Here is a 7,543-nt window from a genome sequence, read left to right as displayed (position 1 = left end):
TCAAAAAAGTTATGTTCATTTGCTTGAACTGAGAGAAACGAATGATTTCAAAAAAGTTATGTTCATTTGCTTGATTCATGCCCCTAGAATAATTTCTGAAGAGGCATGGAGCAAAGGAAGGTGGTAGTTCAGAAAAGGCACATTGAACAGTCATAATTTCAAACATTGTGATTGTTAAAAAGATAATTAACAATTAATAACTGTTAACTTTGAATAGTACCCCTTGATCACACTCAATCAAATCAAAATCGTTGATGTTTCAACGGTCACCTTCGTACCAACAGTTAAAGTTGACTTATGTGGACCAAAGTGCACCTCATTGTGTTGCATATACGCGCGTGCGTTGTACAGTAGCAAACCCCCTTACTCTCCTCTTATATTTTTAAGGAGTGTAAATAATCTCTAATTTAAAAACTCAAAACAATTTTAGTAATTTTCCAATGTGGGATAATTTGAAAATTGGTTTTAGTAAGAAAAAAACTATTTTCCAAAATATGTGCGTTCGTGTGTTTTTCATGTAAGAGATAAGTCAAACCCCATTGGTTTTAATCTCTAATGAAATTAAAATCCAATAATCCCCTACTTTGATTGATCAATTATATAGGTCTCTTTCTAAATCCAAACTATTATGATATAGTTGTGCATACAAAATATGTTTTATAATTTAAACATTCTATTAGTACAAATATCTCAAAGCATTGTCAAAGTTATTAGTGGCAAGACCTTAAACCAATTACTCTCAAGACTGATCGGGGATACACATACACATAAAAATGTTTAGTATCGACAAGATTGCAAATTGCTGCTCAGCACTGTTATAGTCATGTACTTCTTTCCTAGTTTCATGAACAATCCCGAGAGCAAACACAAGCTATCATGAGAAGCGGTATTACTTCTATATTCATGTAGGTGAAGTTCCACTATGTGTTCCATTACTTGACACATTTTAGAACTTCATTAAGATTTTAACTCAACCTCTCATCATAATGGAAAACACTGTTTTTGTTGCGATGATAAATTTCTTAATGTCAATGCTAACAGTTACATTGCAATAACTTATTGTTACCCATTAAACCCAATACTGATGTTTTCAGTTCAGATTCAAGTTACCATTATTATCGACTAAGTAAAGGGTTTTAATCTCATCTCTTTAATTGTCATTCTTACTAATTCTCTCAGAAAACCTTTGAAAAGATGATTAACCAAGTTTTTACTTGTCTTCAAATAAGTTATAGTGATGATTCCATCTTGAATCAATTGCCTAACAAATCCATGTCTCATACTTATATGTATAGACTTACCATTATAGATACTACTATAGGATCTCGACAAAGTTGGTTCACTATCACAGTAGATGGAAATTAGAGGCAAATGACTATACCAAAGTTTTATATTTAATAATAAATTACTAATTCATTTAGCATCTTTTCCAATAGCCCTCAAGGCTATGAATTTGGATTCCATAGTCGAGTGAGATAAACAAGTTCGTATCTTGGATGCCTAAGAGATCACACACCCACCAAGGAAGAAAATCTATACAGAGGTGGACTTGTTATCTCCATTATCAGTAATCCAATTCGCTTGAATGCACCCTTCTAGTACAATTGGATAATCATAGTAGAATAAGCCAAGTTCCAAAGTTCATTTTGAGGTACCAAAAACTCTCCCAACAGCCTTCCAATGCTTTGCATCGAGATTACTTGTAAACTGAATAAATTTGCTTACTGCATATGCGATATCAGGTCTAGTATAAAGCATAGCATACATTAGACTTCCTATTGCACTAGCATAATCAAGTTGTGCAATTGTTCTATCAGAATTTTCTGCAAACTTTATACTAGAATCATATGGTGTGATATATTCTTTAAATCTTAAATTCTTAAATTTCTTAAGTATTCTCTCAATATAATGTGATTGACTTAATGCATAACCCTTACTATACTTTTTAACTTTTATTTCCAATATAGTATCTATTTCTCATAAACCTTTCATTTTGAAAATAGAGGATAAGTAGTTTTTAATTTCATTTATGTCAATCATATTAGTACCCATATAAGCATGTCGTAAACATAAAGACATGCAATCACACCATAATTTTCAATAAACTTTGAATAAATGCATCCATCAGTGTTGTATTTTATTCTAAATACCCATGTACATTTGATTGGTCTCGATCATAGAGGCAAGTTTACCAGTACCCATGTGTTATTTGACATTATTGAATCAATTTCATCATTTATAGATTCTTTTTAAAAGGCAACATCTCTAGAAGTTATAGCCTCATTGAAGGTTTTTGGATCATTTTCAATGTTCAATACAATGGGCATTTTGTTTAAAACTTTTTCTCTACTAGCCTCAACTAAGAAAACAATTGATTTGCTATAAATAAAATTAGAAACTAAGTGTTTTTTGGTTTTTGTTTTTTTTTTTTTTTTGTCTTTGACTTCTTTTAGGTTTTGTTGTAAGTATTACAATTGTGTCATTTATTCTTTCAGTCTCACTGTTAGCATTAGGTATTGAGATATGAGTTTCTTTTCTTGGTTTTCTGTCATTTTCTATGGATTCAATAAATGGGTCTTGTTATGTTCTGCATATCCAACAAATATGTTTCTTTTTACTCTAAGTCCTAACTTGGTTTTTTTAGGATCTAGAATTCTATAATATGCTAAACACCCCCACATTAGGTTTGTTAAGTTAGGCTTTCTTCTTGTTTATAATTCATATGGACACTTATTATTAATTCTAGAAACAATCTTATATAAATGGCAGACTATTAGGAGTGTTTCCTCCCATAGGTTTAAGGGTGCATTACCTTTCATTAGCATTTAGTTTATCATTTTTGTAAGTGTTCTATTTTTTTTTCGACCAAGTCATTCTATTAAGGGGTATAGGGAGCAGAGCATTGATTTACTATTCCAAATTCTTCATAAAAGAAATTAAATTCATTCTTAAATTATTCAACACCCCTATCACTCTTAAGTAATTTAATTTTCTTTTTTAATTGATTTTCAACTTCAGTTTTGTATGGTTTAAACATGTCAGAGGCTTCATCCTTAGTTTTCATAAGGTAGACAGATGTATCTTGAAAAATCACCAATAAAAGTTATGAAATATCTCTTACCTCTTCTAGTTAATACACCATTTAGTTAATAGATGTCAAAATAAATTAGTTCTAGAATTTGAGAATTTCTCTCAACATTTGAGAAATGTTTCTTGGTCATTTTAGATTTTATACATATCTCACATTCATCATTTATTGACATCTATTCAATTTCAATTTTGTATTATTTAAACATGTCAAAGGCTTCATCCTTAGTTTTCATAAGATAGACATAGATGTATATTAAAAAATCATCAATAAAAATTATGAAATATCTCTTATATCTTATAGTTAATACACCATTTAGTTCATAGATGTTAAAATGAATTAGTTCTAGAATTTGAGAATTTCTTTCAATACTTGGGAAATGTTTCTTGGCCATTTTAGATTTTATACATATCTCACATTCATCATTTAATTTTGTTACTATAAGTAATTAAACCAAGTTTACTCATGTTCTTTATGGATTTAAAATTCAAGTATACTAATCTATCATGCCATAAAGAGAAAGAGTCAATAATATAAGCATAACATTTTCCTTCATTAATACTCAATTTGAAAATACATTACAACCATATTTATTTCCAACAAACATCTCATTCTTAAACTGGACTAGTTTGTCAGATTTAAAGACAACTTTAAATCCCCTATTGTAGACAATGTCTACTGAGACTAATTTCTTCATAATGTTAGGAACATGGAGAACATTCAAAAGAGTTAGTATCTTTCTGAAGGTGAAATTCAATTTCACGCTACTTCCAACAACTCCAACACATGTTTGTTTTCCCATCTGTACCTCTTAGGCATCAGTCTTCATACGTTTTGAATAAGGACTTGTCCTTGCAGACATGGATAATGGCGCCTGAATCAAATCACCATCTAGAAGATGATTCTATCATATTAACTTTAGTGATCATGGCCATTAGATTGTCTTTCACCATCTTTTTGGATTTGGTCCTACCTTTCTAATATCGGCAAACTCGGGCATAGTGCCCATTTTTTCAACAAACATAATATGATCATTTCTTACTGTTGCTCTTCTTGAAGTTCTCATCCATTTTCTTTACTTGTAATGCAGTATTAGTCTTTTTCAATCCATTTTTCACAAAGTTTACCTTAGAGTTCAACATACTGGCTAGGGTCTTATCCCTACTATCTCTAATCCAAGACTCTTATTCAATACGAATATATTAAATTTGCTCTACAAAGTTTACCTTATGGTTCAACCTTGTGCAAAAGCTTCTTCCTATAATTCTTCTAAGATGGTGAAAGTTTGATAATTAGTGCTCCCACTTGAAAAGATTTAAGAATGATAATGTCAATGGATTACATTCTGTTGACTATCACTTGTAACTCATGAACTTTTTTCAATATGGGCTTATGTTCATTCATGGTGAAGTCAAAATATTCCATAATAAGATATTTGTTCGTACTTGCTTCTTGACCCTATATTTGAATTCCAAAGCCTTCCAAATTTCTTTTGGATATGAACGTTCCTTGTAGAAATTGTACAACTGGTTTAATAAGGCGTTCAATATATGTCCTTGACACAAAAGTGAATCATCTTGTCATTTTGCTCTTTCATTCTTTAGATTTTTAGAGTCTTTGCAAGTGAGTTTAGGAAGTGATTACAGATTCAAATACAGAAGATAATACAATTTCAATGTGGTAAAAAAGAAGATCATCTTGTCTTGTCATCGATTGAAATTTGTTCTATTAAACTAGTCAAGTCAAATAAGATCTTGGTTCATCATCTTGATCGAAGTTATGTTTACTTCCATCTCCATTGCAAAATAACATTATAAAATTGTTGAAAAATTGAGGTCACTAAAACTTGAAGGAGAAGTTTTTAGGTGTGTCTAAAGGCATTGTCTTTAAATTGTTATTTTCCTCCACTCAATTGCATTGAGTTTGCTAGTGGATTACAGGCAACCTTGGGCAAGAATCTATATCTAGCAAAGTTGAAGAGTCTCGAAGAAACCTTCTGTGAGACAATAGCAAATCGATTTGAGAGAGATAGGAGTGATTTCAAAAAACTTATGTTTATTTGCTTGATTAACACTCAATTTCTGAAGAGTCATAGAGTAGAGGAAGGTATTGATTTAAAAAAGACACATTGAATAGTCACAATTTCAAACCCTGTGACTGTTAAAAAGGTAGTTAACAGTTAATGACTGCTAACTTTGAATAATACTCCTTGATCACACCCGATCAAATTATAACAACTAAAGCATCTCATTGCGTTGCACATGCGTGCACGTGCATTGCATGATAGCAAGCCTCCATACTTTACTCTTATACTTCTAAAAAGTGTAAGTGAGTTCCAATTTAAAAATTCAAAACAATTTTAATAGTTTCAAATATGGAACAAATTAAAAATTGATTTTAGTAATAGAAAAAACTATTTTTCAAAAGATGTATGTTAGTATGTTTTTCATTTAATTGATCAATCAAATCTTATTGCATTTAATCTCTAAAGAAATTAAAATCCAACGGCCTTGACAAGGTATGCATATTTATACATGTAGCTTTGGTCATACGTCGAGCTATTACTTAACAAATTCAGTGGGTGGTAACGACTAGTCCGCTCAAGATGAGCTCGTCTTGTCATTGGTAAACCGTACGAAGCGAAGTGGGAGCAAACCAACCTGTAACCACCCGAGGGGGACTTCTTTGTCCCAAGGTCATATCAACCCGTTGGGATGGAGGTCGTAGGTTAAGGCGTATACATCCTTGTGATTGTCACGTGTCCGACCACCACAGGGGTCGGTTCTAACCCCATATTTCAATTTCAATCGGTTGTTTGGAAGGATCCCGATTGGCGGGAAGGTGCAATAGTTTGGCTATGAGTCATTTACCCATAATCACTGTTTGTGTGGTATGCCACTGCCCAGCTACAGTTAATTGGGTTGGTCGGCCGGCAACGGCATGAATGAAGGCCACAAAGTTATTGGGACTAACAACAATCAGTGCTGGAATGGCAAGCAGTTTGGCAGTTTGTTTTGATATTCATGCTCGATTAAACTCTTGTATTCAGATTTGGTGTTCACGCTCGAAGCAGTGATTGCCGTTCGTCGTCGCCGGTTGGAGAGGGAGAGAGTGAAGAGGAGGTTCAGTGGGTTCGGTTCTGGAGAGAGTGAAGAGGAGGTTCAGTGGGTTCGGTTCTGGAGAGAGTAAAGAGGGAAAATAATAGTAACTCGAAAGAACTCCTCGAGCTAACGGTGTGAGAGTCCTATAAGTCTATTTAAACATGAGCCTATGGGTGCGTGTTGCATTTTTTGTGCGAATAGTGTGAGTATGCGGCTTGCACCAAACGAAGTCGCTAATGACCCTTTCTTTTTTGAAAAATTTCAGATTAGTAGACAGTACCTAAACTTTCAAAAAACGTCAATTTAGTCCCTATTATTAACTGTTTATTAGTTAATTGATCATATGATGACATATACAACTTAAAATTTTTGAAATTTTCAAAATTACTCTTAAAAAATATATTGTTCACTGTCTTATACCTTAAGATACTGTTCACTGAACCTTGCTGTTCATTGTTTCCATCGTATTTGCTCAAATCACTGCATAAGTGACGCCATTACCATGAGCCGACGATAAGATTTACAAAGGTCTACTTGTAATCGGCGATTAGATTGAAAATGATACCATCCATGATCAGTTGCATAATACAGTAATGGTTCAGTCCGCTTCCTTGTGGAAATGGACAATGCAACTTGGTGAATTTGAAATAACAAATGAAAACTGGTTAACATTTCATTCGTAGCCTAAAAGGAAAAACCTCAGCCCCGGTTAGTGAAAACGGAACAAGACAGAGAGATGTACACGTAGTGTTAAATAGAAAAGAATATGGAGAAGAAGAGGATAATATGAGAAGCCACTTGAAGGCTATATACTTGACTCCGTAACAAAAAAGAGGGAATTTCCCCTTGCTCTTTTCAAAACTTCAAGTTGGGTGCAGTAGATCCGTTTCCAACTGAACAATTAATGGAGAATACAGTTGGGATAGCACATGGGAAATCAAGCTCCAAAAAGGATGCCGCATATTGACAGAGGGAGGCGGCCACGGATCAGAGCAATTACTAGTGGAAATACGAGCAAGGGTCAAGGAGCTAGTCGTCAACCATGTACAAATGGGAATACGATCTAGATATATGTGTGCAGCTGGGCGATTATTGGAAAGAAAGAGAGTTTTCTTCTTTTGTATTCTTCCAAACTGAGCCTTACATGATTTTACCCTGATCTTAACGTTAATTTAACACAGTTGGACTTAAATGTATCTTTCTAGGAATTCAGATGCTGAACAGGAACATTTGAAAGCTTGGGTCCTGAAGTGAGTTATCCGCAGCCCTCTCAATAATCCCACTAAACACCATTATATTTGTGTTTTCTCGTATGTTCATTCAAGCACTTACCACCAAATTAGCGTAGTAGACA

This window comes from Nelumbo lutea, chromosome 3 (assembly GCF_056320005.1).
Source record: "Nelumbo lutea isolate HS-2025 chromosome 3, American lotus-T2T, whole genome shotgun sequence".
NCBI lineage: Eukaryota > Viridiplantae > Streptophyta > Magnoliopsida > Proteales > Nelumbonaceae > Nelumbo > Nelumbo lutea.
Note: the sequence above shows the minus strand (reverse complement) of the source record.